Here is a 19,475-nt window from a genome sequence, read left to right as displayed (position 1 = left end):
ATTAGACACACATAAGATTGCACTGGCAAGTGGTGCTGATTTATTCTTATGGAAAGTCCGGAACAACCAAATAAAAAATTTCTAAATTGATTAGATTACATAAATTAATTTGCTATCAATTTCGGGCTAATCTATTATTAGATGCTATTTGCAGAGCACACAGAAAACAGCCCTGTCATGCATACCAGGGGGTGTAATTTACCTACATCAGTAGGTGCCACTATATAAGGTCCTTGGTGCTTTCTGTTTTCTTGATATGAACTATGTTGAGATGTACAGAAGAAAAGTCCTGCCAATGCCAAATTCATTGCTTCACTAAAGGGGAGAAGAAATCGACTGATTTGGTTAATCTTACTTAAAACAGGGTTTAACATCAGCATGTGTGTTTAGAAATGGCTCTGGTGATGCTGGATCTTCATTTCTACTGCTGTGTCATGCAGTTTCACCACAGGTACTCAGCAAGCTGCTAAGAGTTTATTTACAGAGGGCAGGATTGAACTTTGCATCATGTGAACACATATAGAATTTGATAAAGTTATTTGTGTCCCATTAATTTACAGGATTGTGATTTGCTACCCTCACCACGCCTATAATTGAATTCCGTAGTTGTAAAATCATTGAAATCAAACAGCTTCAGATAGCCCTTATCTGGGCCTCCCCTTTCTTGACATGTTTCTTATGTAACTGTTCTTCTTTTTATAGATTCATTTACTTTAGTTATAAATTAACTCTGGAACGGACCCTCCCATTGACTAAATACAAAAATCATTTTTAATCCTACATAAAGAATCCAAACTTTATGACACTGATTGTAGAAAAGTTTTAAGAATAGAAAACAACAAATGAAGCACTAAAATAGAGATTTCAAAGAAACTTAGAAATCACTATTGATAATGATGCACAGGCTAGAGTACTTTGAAAAATGTTACCTTACCAATAAAATACACCTAATTCTTTTATTTATTTATTTAAAACATTTTTATGCCACCCCCATCGCAATGAAGCCTCGGGGCGGCTCACAACAGAAACAAAATACATACATAAATAACAATATAACAATAAAAAAATATTTAAAAACCTCCGGTGCATCTTGGCTAAAAATTTAAAATCCTATAAATACAAATAATTTAACAATTAAAATAAGTTTTAAATAAAAAAGGTTTTAGCCTGGCGCCGACAAACAAATAACAACGGTGCCAGGCGGACCGCTCTGGGGAGCGCATTCCATAGATGGGGCGCCACTGCAGAGAAAGCCCTCCTCCGGGTACTCACCCTCCTAATATCATTCACAGAGGGTACCCGGAGAACTGATTTTAAAAAATCAGTAAATTTTGTGGTGGTTACCCAGCTTAATTCAGATTAATGCAACTTATTTAGTGCAAAAGCTCAGTGTTTTTATGTGATGCTCTATCTCTAAGAACATGAAAAGTCCTGTTTTCTTTTTCATTCTCTGTGGTTTCTATGAGCCAAAACGGTCCATGAAATGCCATGCAATAGCACTAGAGGGTGAGTCTTATCCTGCCCCTTGTTGCCCTAGTAGCCTATATGCCAGGCACAGTTATACCTAATGCAGTAATACCTAATGAGCCAAAATGTTCCACAAAATGCCATGCAAGAGCACTAGTGAGTCTTATCCTGCTCCTTGTTGTCCTAGTAGCTTATATGCCAGGCACAGAAATACCTAATACAGCTGCTGGCTCACCACTGGGTCCTAATGCTGGCAGGAGAGAGGTTCAAGAGATGCCCAGATACCTGTACCTGGATGTATACCTGGATGTATCTATATATAACTTCCTGCTTTTTAAAGCCAATTTTGATTGGCAGGAAGAAAGTGTATGCTGCATTGGGGCACTATCATTTCTGATTGTAAAAGCAGCTGCAATTCATCCCACAACCACAGTCTGGATTAGAGCCATAGCATGGGTGGCAGGAGGTTAACCTTTGCTCCCCATGCGGCAAACAGTCCAAATCTTTCCCACCTGCAAGCACTGTTATTAGATATGAAAATAATAATAATGGGAAATGCAGGGTTAAAAAATTAAACTTGCAGGTGATCCCCTTTGTGGCTAATAGCAGATTGGGGATGGTTGGAATCCTTAACTGGCACATGAAAAGTTAAGACTCCCTCCCACTTGCAGCCCTGATCCAAGTCAGAATGGGGCATAGTTACTTTTACAGGAAGGATGTGTTGAGCACTGCAAAGGGTAGATACCACTGCAACATTTAGCTTGGCCTTTTGGGGAAGCAGTGGTGCAGCGGGTTCAAGCACTGAGCTGCAGTTCGAAACCACGCAATGCGGTGAGTGCCCACTGTCTTCTTCCTAGCTCTTGCCTACCTGGCAATTTGAAAGCATGCAAATGCGAGTAGATAAATAGGTACCACTTTGGTGGGGAGGAAATAGTGTCCTGTGACATCACACTGGCCACATGACCACAGGGACTTCTTCAGACAGCACTGGCTCATGGCCTTAGAAACGGAGGTGAGTGCCACCTCCTGGAGCCGCTCAGCTTGTGGAGTGAAATCTGCAGGGACTCCTTTCCTTTCCTTTCCTTTCCTTTCCTTTCCTTTCCTTTCCTTTCCTTAGTACTGATGTTGATCCAACAGAATCAAACGTACGGAAAAGTAGTTTTTCGACTTACACTGACTCATCTTCCATTTGTCTTCTCTTGGTTCCTTCCTAGGAATGTGTGTATTATCTGGAGTGTTGAGAGGTTTTTGTTTTGTTTTTTAAATGATTTTCCAATTTTTGCCTCACAGACCAAAATGTGGGCTAAACACAATTTGCAGCTGGAAATCTACCCATGCATAGGTTTGTTTATTTATTTAAATCTTTTCTATACCATCATTATTACCAAAAGTCTCAGGATGGTCTTACAATAAAACAAAGTAAAACAAAGTAAAGCACAGCATCATCTATAAAACCCAATTAAAATAACAATTTAAACCTTAAAATACTGGGAAAGTAAAAAGGTTTTGGCCTGGCACCAAAAAGAATAAAGTGTCAGTACAGAGTTCGGCAAGGGGCGGCATAGAAATGTTATAATAATAATAATAATAATAATAATAATAATAATAGTACATCATATGAAATGCACATGATTAAAGACCATGAAAAGAGAAGGGCTTATATTTCCAAAATGTGCCCAAATACGTTTAGCCATTTGGTGCCTATCTCCAAAAATGCATGTGCAAAAATGTGCATGTTACAAAAAAGCAGTGATGGGTTCAAGTCTTTTATTCCAAGTCTTGAGTCAAGTCTCAAGTCTTTACTTTCAAGTCCAAGTCAAGTCTTAAGCCATTGCAAGACATTCTCAAGTCAAGTCTCTTCTCAGGTCTCAAGAGCCAACCACTCTCCCCCTGCCCCGATCTCCTTGTGTCTCCCTCCCAATGCCTCCCTTGTGCCAAAAGAAAGAACTGAAGCCTTCCCTTCCCTTCCCTTCTCCCCACTGCAATCCCCTGCTCCCTATCCTGCCCCAGCCTCTTGAAGTTCCCTCTTTCCCACTCCCTCTCTTGTGTTTGTGCCTACCTTCCAGGATATCCTGCCACATGATAAGCCCTGGAATGACTTGGTCATAAAAAATCTAGAAATCTCCAGTTGAGTCACTCACTTGTTAATCTGGAGTCAAGTCCGAATTGTGTCACTGACGCAAATGGAGTTGGACTTGGGAGCAAGTTGCTCCCCAACACTGCAAAAAAAGTCTATAAATTTCTGCACAGGTTTTTTTAAATCACAAGATGACGCTGAAATGGGATGCAACAAGCTTGACCTCAACAAATGACAATCTTAGCAAGACCAAGCTAGACAGAGTCATCTTTCCCTATAAAACCTTCCCAAAAGTTTGGAAAAATCCAGATCTCTGCACTCGTTTACATCTGAAATATAATAGCCACCTGAAGTACTGTTAGCAGCTTCTCACTGGGCACACTATAATGGTGAATCATGACCCAACTTTTTACCACTCTACATTTTCAATCTACCAATTCACTCTTACCATTCTTGCAGAATCTTGCATCTCATCCATGATTTTTAATTTTCAGCTACTCAAGTTATTTTCTAGAACAGGTCATCCAGCTGTATTTGTTTTGCCTTTGTAAAAGATGGTATTTCAGACTCAATGAATGTGGATTTTACTATCAAAACAAAGCATGATGAACTCATTTAGAAAAAGTAGGATTTCTTAATCAATTAAGGATGCAAGCCTATGCAAATTTGGACAGAAAAAAGGCCTGCAACTCCAAGTATGCTCCTGTCTAATAACCTTGCATATGATGAGTCCATAAGGAAGATAATGTATGAGTTAAATATGCTGAATCCAAAATCTTGATATAAGGCTTGCTATTCGGGTATCACATTTTCTAGCACCATCGCCTTTACTGCCAAACTGGTATGATTCCATGCCTGTCAGTTTGGAGTCAAAATATGACCACCTAAAAACAGCTAGTGTTTTATACTTGTGTGGAAGGAATCTCTCAATATGTGGAACAATATTAGTGTAGAAATAAAAATAATACAGAAAATGAAAAGAAAAATATACATGCTCCGTGATTTCAGGATTTATAGAATGTTGAGGACCGCTTGACCACAAAATGTTCAAGGTATAATTTAAAAAATAAAGGAAGAGAACAGAACAAGGAGAGGAGTTCTCTCCTTCAGTCCCTTACAGATTATAGGATCTGGGGATGCTTATCATAAAATTAAAGAACTGTCTACTCACTTTACAGAGATGTTTCTGTAGGGAGGGAAGATAATAGAATTATTTTACCTTTTCCATCTATGAATCTCTTTACAGCAATAAAACACTTAGAAGTTGGGAAATTGTACATTTTGTTGCAATCCCCCTTTAGGTTTTAACATTTTCCTAAGTCCAATATTTGAGAAGTCACATGCGAACTGTTCTGAAATGCATCTGTACATTAAGTGCAAAGGTAGCACAACCATAGTTCAGGTGCACAAATCACGTCCAACAGTTTTGTTGGCAAGCCAGGTACAGTTATCCCTTTTCCAATGTTGAATTAAGAATAGGACTGTGGGACATCAACTGTTACCGCAAGGCTGGGAAATTAGTGGCTCACCAAATATTGTTGGACTACAGTTGCCATAATCCCTGACCATTGGCCCTGTTTGAGGGCCACAGGTTTCCCACCTCTGCTTTACTGGATCAGGAACGGGTGATATTCCAGGCACCTAAAGCACAATCCTATGCATGTTTCCACAGAGAAGTCCCACAACTCCCACCTAGACTGGCGGAGGAATGCTAGAAATTTTAGGATTTATTTCTGTTGAAACATGCAAAGTATTGCACTCTTGTGTAGTAACTCAGGTGAACCCAGCAGAGCCTCTCTACTGTATGTGGTTTAAGGATTATGATGCAGACAGTATTTTAAAGTATTTACCTCAAAATTTGCCTTACTTTTAATCTGACTCCTCCGAAATGTTTTGTCTGTCTTTGTAATAGATTGTACCAGGGCCAGTGTATGTTTGGGTTTATAAAGTACAGAGTATAACTTGGCAAAACAAAACAAAAAAAAGTGGGGGAGCTGTAGAAAGTGCTGAGGTCTTTTTGTAAACCTTGTCTGCATAATCACACTACAATCTAGATGAGAAAACTGTTAATTCTGCCTTCCTTGCCTAAACTCTGACTGAAAAACTGGGACAAGAAGGGCCCATTAACAATACTGTGTGTGCCAGAGTTTTCATGGAAAAGTCACCAGCTGATCTGATGATCATTTCTAAGCTTAATAAACTGAGTTGCACAAGTATGTAGCCCCTTCCCTTCTCAGTATATTGTGATTAAACCAGGAAGTCTTCAATTAAACATAGTTTTCCAGTAACTGAGTTCACATGACATGAGAATCCATAATGGGCTGTACATTTTCCAGCCCCAAAGAACACTGTAACCTTTTCTAAATTCCACTTTTAAAAAGAGTTCATATTTTGTCAACTGTCCAAGTACATGCGCCTGTAAACTGGAGACCTAGTTGTTCATGGTCCCGTGATGGCAGAATCTTGGAAATAACTGCAAAATTGAAAGTACCCAGAAAACTTGCCCAAGGATCTTGCAGCAAAAGGGAGGATAAGTCCACTTTAATATGCAAGGATCTCTTGTCCTTTGCAACCACCTGACGGCTCATCTTCTCACAGCTGCCACATGATCCCAAGTGGGTCTAAACCTACCTGCAGCCTTGGTGGGCACTGCACAGGATGCGCACCTGTTAGACTTTGCCAGCAGGGACCCTTCCCACCCAATTTCCCCCTGACATTCCCAGTTGCTTCACCCACCTAACAATAGCAAAACAACAGCAGTCAATTGAAAAAAAACCACACATACATGATTAATTGTGAAAACTATTGGGTTCAAACAATAAAAAACACATATTTGGCAACCATGGGCCACTCCTCCAAAGAGAGAATTGCAAAAGCCAATTTGACAGCAGGCTTTCATGACCTAAAGGGGCTCAAGGGAAGGAAAATACAAGCTGCAGAGAGTCCAAAATGGTTCATGGTCGCATGGGGAAGAAGGGGACAACTTCCTGTGGTGTCTCCTGCTGGGAACATGGGGGGTGGGGAGGGAAACAATGTATAGTTAGCCCAGTTATTTGCTGGAGCTCACTGTGGGTTGTTCACACAATCTCCTCAGATTGGCTTATACCCAGGGTGACTGATGTTCAAGTGCACCCAATATGTCTGAATGTGGTTACCATGTTCAGAACACCCAGAAATTTAAACCGGCATCAAACCGTGGTTTAAGTTCCTAGGCTGTTCCAAATCTGATAATCATAGCTTCTCAGCTCAGGAACTATGGAAGGAACAAGGAACTATGGAAGAGTCCTTGGCTTAATTCTGGTGAGCTGAATAAGGCCAAGGCTCAATTTGTATTTCAGTCTATTAATTCAAGATAGGATTATCAGGTTGTTATCTCTTTTGCCTTCCCCAGAAGCCTTCATATTCAACTGCTAAACCTAGCAAAATGTTAGAGAAATATTCTGCTGATTATGTAGTTTCACATTTTACTCACTGGCAAAAAGGGTTTAGCACTCACTTATAGCAGGAAAGGCACATGGAGCTCATTAATCCACACCTCACTGTAACCTATTGCTATATATTATCAAATTGTATGTAGTGCTGCAGAGTCCAATTCATATATTCAGGAAGGAGAAAAGCCCTCCAAGGGACTAGTATTATCTTGCTTTCACAAACAGAATGAAAAACTAAAGATAATGCCAAAACAGGAGTATTTCAAGAACACACTGGTTCAGAGGAAGGGTTCCAAGGCAACCTCTGAGATTTTTCTTCCTTATTAGTCTATACCCTAAAACACCACCACAGGGGATAATTAACTTTTAAAACTCAGCATCACACACTCACAAGTTCACCTTCTCAACTCCCCTATGCATCTTTTGGTTTCTTTTGCTTTCCGCTTCTTTCATAGTTTTCTTAAGAATATTGGGCCTGGATCCCAGAAATTCTATCTTATCCTATCTAACTCTGTTTTGGAAACAAAAAATATATGAAACATCTTCAAAACAAAATGCCCGCTATGTTTCTGACCAAAGATACTGCAAATATTCCAAAATACAGTGGGTATAGAACATGTCACAGCCTTGCAAAATTCCCCTAGTCGACCCATGCATTTTTCTGTATGGAGAAGCACTTCTTGTTTGGAAAACTACATTTTTTTAATTTCTGAAACAAAGATAAGACCCTTGGAATGACTTTTTAATTCTTCACTTGAACTTTTGCCTACTTAAAAGAGACATCCTGTCAGTCAAAAATGAATGGAAAGATGTGCACATGACTTTCACAACCACAACGTTACATCACACAAAGGATGCAAGAGTGAATGATGCATGTGGGTCAGCTGTTTGAAGTGACTTCTGTGACTCTTTGCTGCTTTAGAAAAAATGTATCATAAACAAAATAAGGATATAGAAATAAATGATCAGGAATAACACTTCTCTAGAAGCTCTTTTCAGATTTAAAACTGTAAGAGACAGAACAGAACAATGGAAACAGTAATTAAAAGATCAATGTGACTGACTTTAAGAAGGATGACAGAATTACAGAATATCATAAAAATTGATACAAGAGTTATGGACATAAATACTTAAATCAGGATACATTTATATGTGTTATTTACTTCACACATTCATAGACTGCTTTTCCAATAAAAGCAACCTATCAGAATATGTTGCAGTAATATTAAGACAAAATATGCACTAAAACTGTGTGCTGGCTGCAGCTTACTGAGAGTTGTAACCATTTTCTGTCCAAAGGTGTATAGGATTGCACCTTGGAAACATTAGTTCCAGAGCACAGATTAAACCAAGAAGTTAGGCTAAAGTACTAATATTGAAAAAACATCTATACCTGCTGTTATTTTATCTTGAGAGGTATTGGTTTTATAATGACAATACCATTCACACTTCATCCATCTGAAAAGCACCCCAACCAATCTTGTTTCTTCTGAAGACAGTGGTGTAAAGCGTAACAATAGCATGGTGAAAAGAGAATTATAACTCACAAGCCAGAAAATCCCAGTTCCCTGTGTTAAGAAAGCAAACTGAGAAACTGTGATTTCTCACTTATAATGGTTTGCAATTATACCCACTTTCTGCATGCCTCACTGGCAAAAGGCCAAGAAGATATATCAATCTGATGCAATTTGTTTGCAGTGCTGTCCTATTCATATCTAAGTGGCAAGCTCAATGGAATTCCATGTTATTTACAGGCAGTTCCCAGCTTATGAATACGAACAAATGCCATTAAGCCTATTAATTTTAAAAAAGAGTTGAAGACAAATGGTTCATAGTAATGAATGCAGGAACTTTTGCAGCCTACTGAAGACAATCATGATCACCAGAGAGAGAGAGGAAGCGAAAGGGGAGTGAGTGAGGGCCTCTGAAGAATGCCTTTTTGCCCTGCCCATTCAGAGAGGAAATTTATCTGCCATTTACTTGGTGCAAGGAGGAGGTGCTGGTAAGTGAAAGGGAGAGTGGGGAATGAGAGCTTAAGAAAATAGTAAATGAAGAAGAGGAACGCTGTTGGATTAGACCAAGGTCTGAGAGAGGGGGCGGGGAGGAGCAATCCAGTACACGTATGGTCAACAGTATTAAGAATTAATGCATTTTGGGGGGTGGGGGCTAGAGATATTCATAGGTTTTCCACTTTCGTAGGTGTCCTGTGCCCTTAACACCAACAAATTTGGGGGGCTGACTGCATATGGCAACATTTCTTAAGGGGTTTATATGCATAGAAAAGTAAAATATATGTGTGTACTATGACTAACATTTGGCTTACTCATGCTAAAGATGACCTATATGGACGTGGCCCAACTTACATACAAATTCAACATAAAGACATTCTCAGGAATGGAATTCTTTCATAACCCAGGAACTGCCTGTATTTATAACTATGTAGACCTAGGACTGCACTCTCAATGGATGGTACCACACTGATTTCCAGCACCAACAAGCAGTCAAGCGACTCCATCATAGAGACATCTATATTATAGCATTAAGAAAGATGGTGGATTGACATCTCTGGGCTTACTCAACTCACAGTTAAGCTAAGATAGGAAAGGGCAGGGAGGAAGGGAATTCCCTATCAAATTCTGACTTGTTTTACTTTCTGGAGGTGACATAAGAACATGGGAAACTTCCTTATACTGAGTCAGACCATCAATCCCTCTAGCCCAGTATGAACACCTCTCCAGGAATCATTCCGAAATGCACCAGCAGATTCCAGGGAGTATCTCTGTGTCCTTCTGCAGGCAAATGCGTGCTCCATCACTGAACCCTTCCCTAGCAGAATCAGCCCTGATATTCTGCTGAACCAAAACCAGCAGAGAATACTGCAGGGCCTTAAAGACTAGCCATTTTATTCTCGTATAAACTTCATGGATGAGTAAGATCATCACTTTAGAACTAAAAAGCAGCATCACTGCCAGTAACCAGACAAAGTCATTTTATTTCAGGACATAAATGAGTCTCAACATTTTGAACAAGAAGTTATTCCACTGTTATCATAAATCATAAATATATTTTACACTTAAGTAAATTGTAACTTAAGTGCCTCTCCCCTTAGGAGGAGAGATGAGAGAACTTACAAAGGTGTGGCACTAGCCTGCCATCAGTTCTCACTCAGGGTTTCAGCTGAGATAGCCCCTTCCAGGCTAGCTGCCTCCACAGGGCTACTGAAATCCACCTTGTCCTGAGGGAAGGAATGAGATGACAGAGCAGCATGTCAGATAATCTGATTGACGACCACAATAAGAAAAGCGCATTTATTTAAGCCCATATTATATGGCCCACCCTATCTAGTTAAGATGCTGATGTAGCATCCTGCTGGTACAACAGTTAAGAACTCACATACTTCCTTAGGCCTTTTCTGTTGGAATAGCAAGTCTTGTAATCAGGCCACAACATAAAACAAAAGACTCCATTCAAGAGTAGAAGATAAAATGCATTTGCCCAGATTCAAAGCAGGTTAGTTGCTGGGGGCAAGCTAGCAATTACTAACTTAAATTCTATTCATTTCAGTGGCACTTAAGCTCAACTAACTCCCTCACATTGTAGATCCCAAACATACATGTTTTTAAAATTGTGCAGATAAATATTAGAAAATACAGTGCTGCCTTTTTTTCAAGCTCCCGATGTGAATAATCAAAGTCCACCCTCGGTGGTAAAACCTGTTCTTCTGACCATAGCTGCTTAAATGAACAACAAGTTCCCAAACCCTGTAATTAACATTTTTCTTTGCATATCAGCTGGTCTGAAGTAACAAATAGCACACTCCTGTGATATTAAGATTTGACAATCTCTTCCACAATTCGAATGCAAAAACTAGCCACACATCTTTGCTTGGAACTCTTCTTTGACACACAGAACATTAAGAAGCAGTAGGATTTCAATATGTCTAAAAAGAAAGGAAAAATCCACTTCACTGACAACACATAATGATGAAGGAAGTCCCAGTCTTAGTTAACTCTCCTTACCGATCTGCATAGAACCCATTTCACCGCTGCCCTAACTGGAGAAGGCAGAAAGGTCTGCATTTGAGAGGGAAGCCTTCACGGCAGCACTGTTATTACTATCCATTGTCAAGAGGAGGCAAGAAGTCCATTGGCAGAACCCATTTTGTCTCTGTCCATCATTATATCCCTATTAAGAACATAGGAAACTTTCTTTCATTGACTCAGAACATGGGGTTATCTGTTGATACTGACTAATGGGAACTCCCCAGGTTTTCAGGGAGGTTCTTTCCTCGTCTTGCCTGAAGATGTCTGGGTTCAAACCAGGAACTTTTTCCATCCAAAGTAGATGTCCTACTCACTGGTCTATAGGCCATCCCAGGTGTCATACACATAAACAATACCAAACATTACAGGTTGGGATGGATTTTTGCTGGGCCCCTAGACAACACCATCAGAAAAGAGACACAGGCCAGTTGTCTGACTCAGCTTTGGAAGCCAGCTTCTGACAACATCGGCCTGGTATTCTCTGGGTAGGTCCATATCTACTGTGTATCTTTAACCATTGTAACTAACCATGTATACTTAGAAATATAAAGCACACTCAGTGTTACAAGCTTCTTTCTCTATGCCCCCTTTCTGGTAAATAGGATTGGAATTGCAAATTTAGAACCAGCATATATATTTGGCAGAACTGAGTGGTACAATCCAAGAAATGAAGTAAAGTGCTGAATATTTGAATATTCCTCTGCTATTTAAACATGAAAACAAAACACCAACTCACTGCAGGTAGAGAAAGGAAAAAAAATCAAATTGAAGGCATGTGTCTCCCCAAATATGCTATTTTTGTATATGCAGGGAAGTCAATTAAAAAAAGAAAAAAAATCTTCAAGTTGAAGCAACATATTTGAAGCAAAGCGTTATCATTTTATTCATCCATATGCCTTATTCTTTGGAAAAAACTGTTCTCAAGGAACCTACAAATTCCATTGCTGGGTTACAGAACAGTGGCTGAATATTTTCCTGTTTAACAGGAATGAAGATCAAGAGAAAACTACAGTCATCCCACAGAGGGATACGAAAAAAAATAAAGAATCTCAATTCCTCAGGCACTGCTTAGCTGTAAAACCGCATGAGGAAACTTATTTTACAATCGTTAGCAGCTAAGAATATATTTGATGGTACTGATATGACAGCCCATGCTACGATGACCAAAAAACAGTAGAAACTAGCATGAAAAATGCAATATATGTTCATTACTCACATTCTTGTGTGGGATTCACATCTAGAATCCCACATGAAAAACTCAACAAATGATAGGAGTTAAAACCTAGATTCCTCACTAAGAGATACTGTTTAAGTTAATTTGAATATTTCGATACATATGCTAGAGAGATACTGGCAAGTTTGTTCTGATATGATCAGTTCCAAATTAATTATACTTTGCCTCTCACTTCTTTCTTATATCATTTTAAAATAAATATGTTGAGTGGGGGTGTTTGGCTTTATAAGGAAGGATGAATTATATGCCATGAATATCGGCAAACGGCAACACCTAAATATGCAGTGCGGGGAACACAAAAGAAGCCGTGAGGAGCGGTTGGCATCTGTGTAAGACCACACAGATCTCTGGGACTTCCACAGAGCCAGCTCACACATGTTCAGACTTTCTCCACAGCTATGGGCCAAAAACAGCGTGAGAGCAACACACATGCTGCTTCTTCTCAATGCCTTTAAAAATGAAATGTAGCCGTGGATGGTTGACATTGGTAAGAGGGAAGGAAGAAGCCCTTAACACTTTTTTGCCCCCACAAGCGGCTTTGGTCGCCTGTTGGGAAAAATGTAGGGTTCCCCACGCAGAGATAGGACAGCCATGTGGGGAGGAGGCATTAACAAAAAAAGAAAAAACCTGCAGGGAATAAAAGGGCTAAGCACTCCCCCACCTTAACTTTTAATTGCCCCTGTGGTGAACTGGTCTGTACCCAGTGCCTCAGCCCGGTGAATCTATTTGTTATGTGCATAAGAGAGGTGGCAGGGTGGGAGAAGCCTTCATCCAATCCTTCCCTAGAAAACCATTATTACAGCAGTGAACAACTAATTCATTTCTTTAGGCAAGATCAGAAAGTATGATAAGCTGCAGGGTACAACTAATTTGAATTTCTATTTCCACAAGATTAGCATAACACATATAACATTGTCACAGTTCTCCCAGGTGCTAAAGTCCAGTTGATTGGGATATTCCATTTGAAATATATCTTTTGCGGGAACCAAAACTTGGCACCTTTAAAAATGTTTTGTTACACTGAGATCTAAGATGTCCTCTCCCTCTTGTGTGTAAAATCACACATTCATGTTAATTCCTTGAAAGGGCAGCCTCAAGTGATTGCTTGCACTTGTGAAACTGTCATCACAAGCCAAATAATTATATCACAGTATTTCCAGAGGATGGTTCCTAGTGCTGCTGATCAAAACACACTGGGCTACTGTGACATGGTGGTGAGTGGCATGGGAGATTGGGGTTCCAGTCCCCACTGCCCATGGAGCTCACTGTGGGAGACTTTAGGGCAGTCACTCACTCTCAGCCTAACACAGCTTCACATGGTTGTTGGTAAAAATGGAGTGAACAAAAACTGTGCAAGCCTCAGAAGAGGAAAAAGGGAAGGGTATACATACAATGTTAATAATAACAACAACAACAACAACAACAATAGCAGCAATCCTTTCTTCACTTGATGGATTTTCTGTGGTAAGAAAAAAGATGGAAGTAGCAATGGGAAAACACTGATGGCTTACAAATGGAAGGCATCTGAACTGTCCACGCGTAAGGAGAGGGCAACTGTACAACAGCAATCTCATCTGGAGCACTCTCAGATAACAGTAAGCAATATATACATTTACGTGCATTTCTATTTACATTTATCTTTGTATCTGTGCAGGTTTGTTGTGATTGCAAAAGGATACTATAGAAAGATACATACACATGCACCAACTTTTTTTAAAAAATTGCTAATTATCAGCCAACAAGGCAGCCAGTAAGTTGCTTGTTAAGTAAGGTGGGGCTTTGGGATTCACAGTATTAAATTCACAGACTTTGTCCCGGCTGTGGAAAGACTGCCCTGCATGCAGTTGCTTAGTCAAGAGGGAAAGAAGTGGCTTCTCCCTGCCTGTGAAGCATCACTATTAGCTGATTTGATTCTAGGAGTTTGTGGATGAAATTTTTATTGTTGTGACCAAGTTCCCCTGTGAATAGCATAAATAGAATAGCTCTGTGTGTGAGGGGCAAGGAGTTTTTCCACAAACAATGGTACAGTGTCACTCTACTCAGGGCCCAAAGACATTGCCACAGAATGTCCATGTAGTATAGCATGGTAGATACTCACTGGCGAACTGGGCAGAGGTATATGCTGCTCATATTTTTTCACACACAGAGTCCCACTCACAACATCCTGTACTGGCATCATCACATGGCACTACATGTCAGGCTACAACAGCACATAAACATAATTTAAAACTGTTTTCCCTGCCTTTACAGAAGGGAAATGGCTCAAGCACGGGTGGACCAGGCGATTAATATATGATTTTAACATTCACACGCTTAGAACTATTTCTTAGCATTAGAGTGAAACTGCACACACCAAATTTGTCCAACGTGTGTTATTACTTATTACAAATTCAGGCACACTTGTGGGAGTACTGATTTCCAAATATACTCTTCATCTAGTTTTTTTTGGCGGCATATCATTTCTGTGCAAAAGATGATACCTGTACACACTCACTTGCGTGCCTAGTGAGGGCAGCCCCTGAAAACACACACTTGGGTTCCAGAGCAGAGACTGGCCCTATAAATGACTTATATTGCAAATTACTTAGATCTGCTTAGATTGGTCATTCATGAAAGTAAATAAAATCCTCTACTTCAAAGGTTTTTTCCATGAATAAAAAAAGGATACAGGCTTCAATCCATATAGTACTTTTGCATGTGCCCAAATGTTTATAACCATATAGTGCCCATTCTACTTCTTCAAACCAGAATCCTCCATTATCACATTTCAAGTTGTGTTTTAAATACCACAAAACATTAAGAAGTGTGGTGATAAAGAAAACCCACTGTGTCTACAAAATCCCCCCTCATGCTGCAGCCAGAAAAAGTGTGTTACCTCAGTAATATTGGACAACCACATGTAAAGATTAGACAGCCGTATGTTGGGGATTATATGAGCTGAGCTGACTGGAGCTGGGGGTCAGACTAGACAGTCCTAGAGACCCCTTCTAACTCATTTTGTTCCTATGTAGCTATGTTAATAATTATTAATAACATTTGAATACTAATAATGTGCCATATTTTCAAGACCTTTATTTTTATTTCAACGTACACAAGGATAATCGCATCCTAAAGCAAAGCCTCATCTGTGCTATGTGGTGGTATTCCATATTGCCTGGTTTGCAAAACAAGTGAATTCTCTTTAACTCACCATGTGATGGAAACTTTCAAAGAGTTTACATCTTTTCAAGAAAGCAACACCAGCCCTTGTCCCTGGTGTCTTGTATCCTGGGCATTTGGGTAGAGGCCAATGGTCCTACTCTGATCAATTGTTTCAGTAATCATTTCAAGACACTTCGTACACATTAACAGAATCAATGTTAGTAGTTTTGGTATCTATATTATGTTCAATTACATATGTCTTAGTGAATCAATGCTAAAGATGTTGTCCCTTGCAAGAGCAAAGCCATCAAATTCTGCCAATTCTTATCCAACTCAGCATGGATATAGGGCACTAGAGTCAAATTTTAGTTCCTTGCTATCAATAGGCTAATGCATACCCACATATCACTTGAAAGAGATCCTTTTTCTGAATGAAAAAGTTTAGCATCGCACAGATTTTACCTTTTGAATTGGCAAGAATGAATGTCCCATTATTCCTATTTCTACAATGCCTATTGTAGTAGGTATAATATAAAATCTGCTTTCACCAAAATATTAGAAAGTGAGAAGCTTGCTTTCTGATAAAAACATCTACAAAAATGGAAAAGACATTCCATGAAGATACAAATCACTGAGAAATTAGAAATATTTGTTAATTTTAGTTAGTTCTCTGAAACTATGATCATATGCAAACTTTCTTGGAAATCCAGCACACACAGTTATCCTGGAACTGCAGTCCTACACACACGTCATTGGATTTTACCTCTGAATGAATGTGCACAAGAGAGAGTTGGAAACATCAGGAATCAAGCAGTGCAAGTTACATGTTTTTGTAAACAAATTCACACATGTCATTTTTCCTGTGTAGAGGTGATACATATTGAGGGGAATGTAATGAGGAAGAGGATGGGACTTCTAGGCATGAAAAAATTTCAAATATTTATTTTGTCAGTGGGTACAGAGTGACCAAGTGCTTGCCTTAACCATGAACTTAATTGATTGTATTATGGACATGTGTTCTTAGTTTTCTTCTGATTAAGGCTCAGATGTTGTCATCACCTTACTTTAAAGAACTAATGCATAGATCACATACAGTGCATGGTTCTACTGATATTAGTTTCCCCTATTCTTTATATTTCCTCCCTTCAGGAACACTTTATTATACACTTTTACATTACTTGTTAAATTCTGAGGTATATTTTTGAAGAGAGATCATTATATCTACCACAATAATTTTTGTAGGTTAGGGTAGGCAGGCCATTCCACCCAACATAATCACTGAAATTATTTTCACATCTGTTTTTTCATCAGTTACCATCAAACACAATTATGACTTTTTACATAAGGAGGTGTAAGTGCCATGAAAGAAAACATTTCCTCATTTTATCCTCCAACTGCTACCAGAAGAAACCAGTCCTCTGCCACAGCACCATTACATTATGACCTTGTTGCCATGTTAGATCATAATACACACATATTGCCTCAAAGTTACAACACTAACAGGAACTTGCAGTCTCTAGTGTATAATGCCCTAGGGAAAAATGACAGTGGGAAACTTACAAAACACTCCTGCAGACTTGGGATATGACACCAAGGCATCATATATTTCACAACATCTAATCTCTGTTGTGGCAGGATAATACTTAGAACCCCATTTATACTCCTTCTTATGACAAGGGATCCAAAAAGGAAAATTGCGATCTTTTAAAAAAAGACAGTTTCAGTCAAGTAACAAGACAAAACTTTCTCCCAATCATCTTGCCTTAACTCATTTAGTAAGTACCACTGCAGGTACCAGCCCCTCCTCAAAAATGTAGCAATAGCAGCTAAGTTCCTTTGGACACACCATCCTGCCTAATGGGAATAGATGTCTATGGCACAGTCTTAAGAAAGCACGCAACATCAATTCCGCCTCACCTTTATAAAGGAACATTTCCATCCCTCACTACAATCCGATACCACAGACTTCCAGAATGAAAGCATCCAGAACTCCCACTTAATAACATCTTCTCATGCCCATTCCATTGTGAGCAAGATCTCTTACTCAAGTATGGTAAGGCAGGGATTAAGGTATCCCTGGGTCTCTGGGACCTCTTATCTCCTCTTTAGGGAGAATTACATGATGATCCACAAGTAATGCTTCTATGTCACACGATCTGTTGCCTTCAACGCTCCTTCCCTACCTGTTTCTGGATTCAGGCCTATTGGTTTCCATTGCAAGCGCCTTCAAGTGTCTACAGCCCTTCCCCTAGACTAATATATCCATCAACCGCTAGTAGAGGGATTGTGGGCATGGGCACGACATTTGCACACCTATTTTTCATGCAAGCACACATTTCTTTCCGTTCCCCCCACAAAGTGAGTTCTGGGTTTTAACTTCTTGCAGACCTCACGTAAAGATGAACACAGACACCCCAGGACCCAGTGCCTGCCCCATCCAAAAAGGCTTCTGTTCCTCGTGCTCCTCTTACATCAACCCTCACAGGAGCAAAACTTTCTAAAGCGAAAGTGAGGCTGCTTCATGCCGCTGCCCCAGACGCACATTCTTCACCTGAAGCAACGCGGACTTCCTATAGCTGGCTGCGTCCTACTTCACGCCTGCCCCCTTCTAGTCCAGAGAGACGAGTCTCTGAGCTGCCACCAGCACAGCCCCTGGAGGCACAGCAGGCGGCGTCTCGCCGGCCGCGCTTGCCCCGCGTGTCCCTTGCCTCCTCGCGGCAGAGCCCCCAGCCTCCCTCGCACTCCCCACGCGCACAGGCGCGCGCTCGCCCCCGCGCGCCACAGCGCCGCGCCGGGGGACGCAGCCCACGGCCGGCGGGCGGCAGGGCGCGCGACGGAGCCCCGCGCCTTTCCCGGCCGCGCCGCGAGAGGCTCCCGCTGCCTGCTCCGCGCGCGCACTGACCTGGCGCTGTCAACGCCGCAGGAGACACTCTTCCCGTCGAGTGGCGTGGGCTCCCCCTCCCAGCCCGTCCTATGGGCAGGCGCCGCCCCGCAGGCCCGCGGCCGCGCCGCTTCCCCGCCCCCAGCCAGCCCCGCGCCCCTCCCTCCTGCCCACCCCGCTCGAGTGGGACAGCGGCACCCCGCGCGGCGCGCCAGCGCGCGGGACGGGCGCCAGGACGGGCGCAGCGGCGCAGGGCAGGGCGGCGCGGCGCGGGCGGCGCGGTGGCCGGAGCGCGCCGTGCTGTGGGCAGCTCGGCAATGTGCTGCCGACCCAGTAGGGGCGCGCCGGAGCAGTGGGGCGCCAAGGGATGGGAGGCGGGGGGCGGCAGCGCAGTGCCGGCTGCGCCCCGGGACGGGGGAGTGCGGGGGGACCGCCGGGAGGAAGCGGGGTGGCCTCAGCAGCGCCAGGACCCTCGGCGTCCCCCGCGGCTGCTGCTCGCCCCCGTGGACCCCACCTCCTCGCCAGCGGAGGGCGCCCCCAGCGCAGTTACCCTTCGTTGGGCTGAGCATTTTAAAAGAATCTTTGCACAGCACACTGAGGGCTCCACGTGACGAGCATCGAGCTTAAAGTAAGCCTCTGCCAGCGACAGCCCTGCCAGCTCGTGGCTTTAGGGAGGATGAACGGAGCGTCTCGATTTCATTTTGTACCCTGTCGCATGTCCCATGCTGTGAGACAGCGCCGGTACCGCCTTGCCCCTGCCAAAGCTTGCCAGGCCCTGCCTTACCTCGAGGGCCAAGAGCCTCCCCGATAACTCAACAGGGATGGCCAGGCAGGGGCTGGGGTTCGGGTGTGGGAGTGACCTGACCGGAGGCACCTGATGCGCCTTGCCGCTCGGGAGTAGTGTAGGTGGCCGCAAGGAGAAACTGCTGCTGCCTCAGTCCTCTCTTGGCTGGCGGGGGCATGAGAGCTGGGCCCCTTGCACAGCCACCCTGCTGCTCGTTCGCCTGGAGGGGTGACCAGGGAGCCGTTGCCACCATCTCCACCCTTTTTCTGTGTACTGCAGCAGCTGGGAGGGGGCCCAGCAGGAGGCCCAGCTGCACCATTGGCTGGAGACAGCCAGCGATGGAGTGGAGGCTGCAGCTTTTGCTGCTGCCACCGCTTGCCTGCCTGCCTAAGCAGCCACTTCTGCCCACACCCTCTG

The 19,475-nt window shown here is 42.1% G+C and overlaps 1 protein-coding gene across 1 annotated transcript in view; it reads right to left on the bottom strand.

Annotated features, from left to right (window-relative positions):
* The window catches only part of PPARG (peroxisome proliferator activated receptor gamma), a 58,761-nt gene extending 47,184 nt beyond the window's left edge, over nt 1–11,577 (bottom strand). The window contains exon 1 of the mRNA XM_044451435.1: nt 10,107–11,577. The gene's annotated coding sequence lies outside the window, so the exon portion shown is untranslated. The remainder of the gene's footprint in view (nt 1–10,106) is intronic.
* Between the last annotated feature and the right edge of the window lie 7,898 nt (nt 11,578–19,475).

Source organism: Varanus komodoensis, unplaced genomic scaffold (genome assembly GCF_004798865.1).
Source record: "Varanus komodoensis strain SLA01 unplaced genomic scaffold, ASM479886v1 scaffold6_2, whole genome shotgun sequence".
Lineage (NCBI taxonomy): Eukaryota > Metazoa > Chordata > Lepidosauria > Squamata > Varanidae > Varanus > Varanus komodoensis.
Note: the sequence above shows the minus strand (reverse complement) of the source record. Positions and strands in the feature narration are given on the sequence as shown.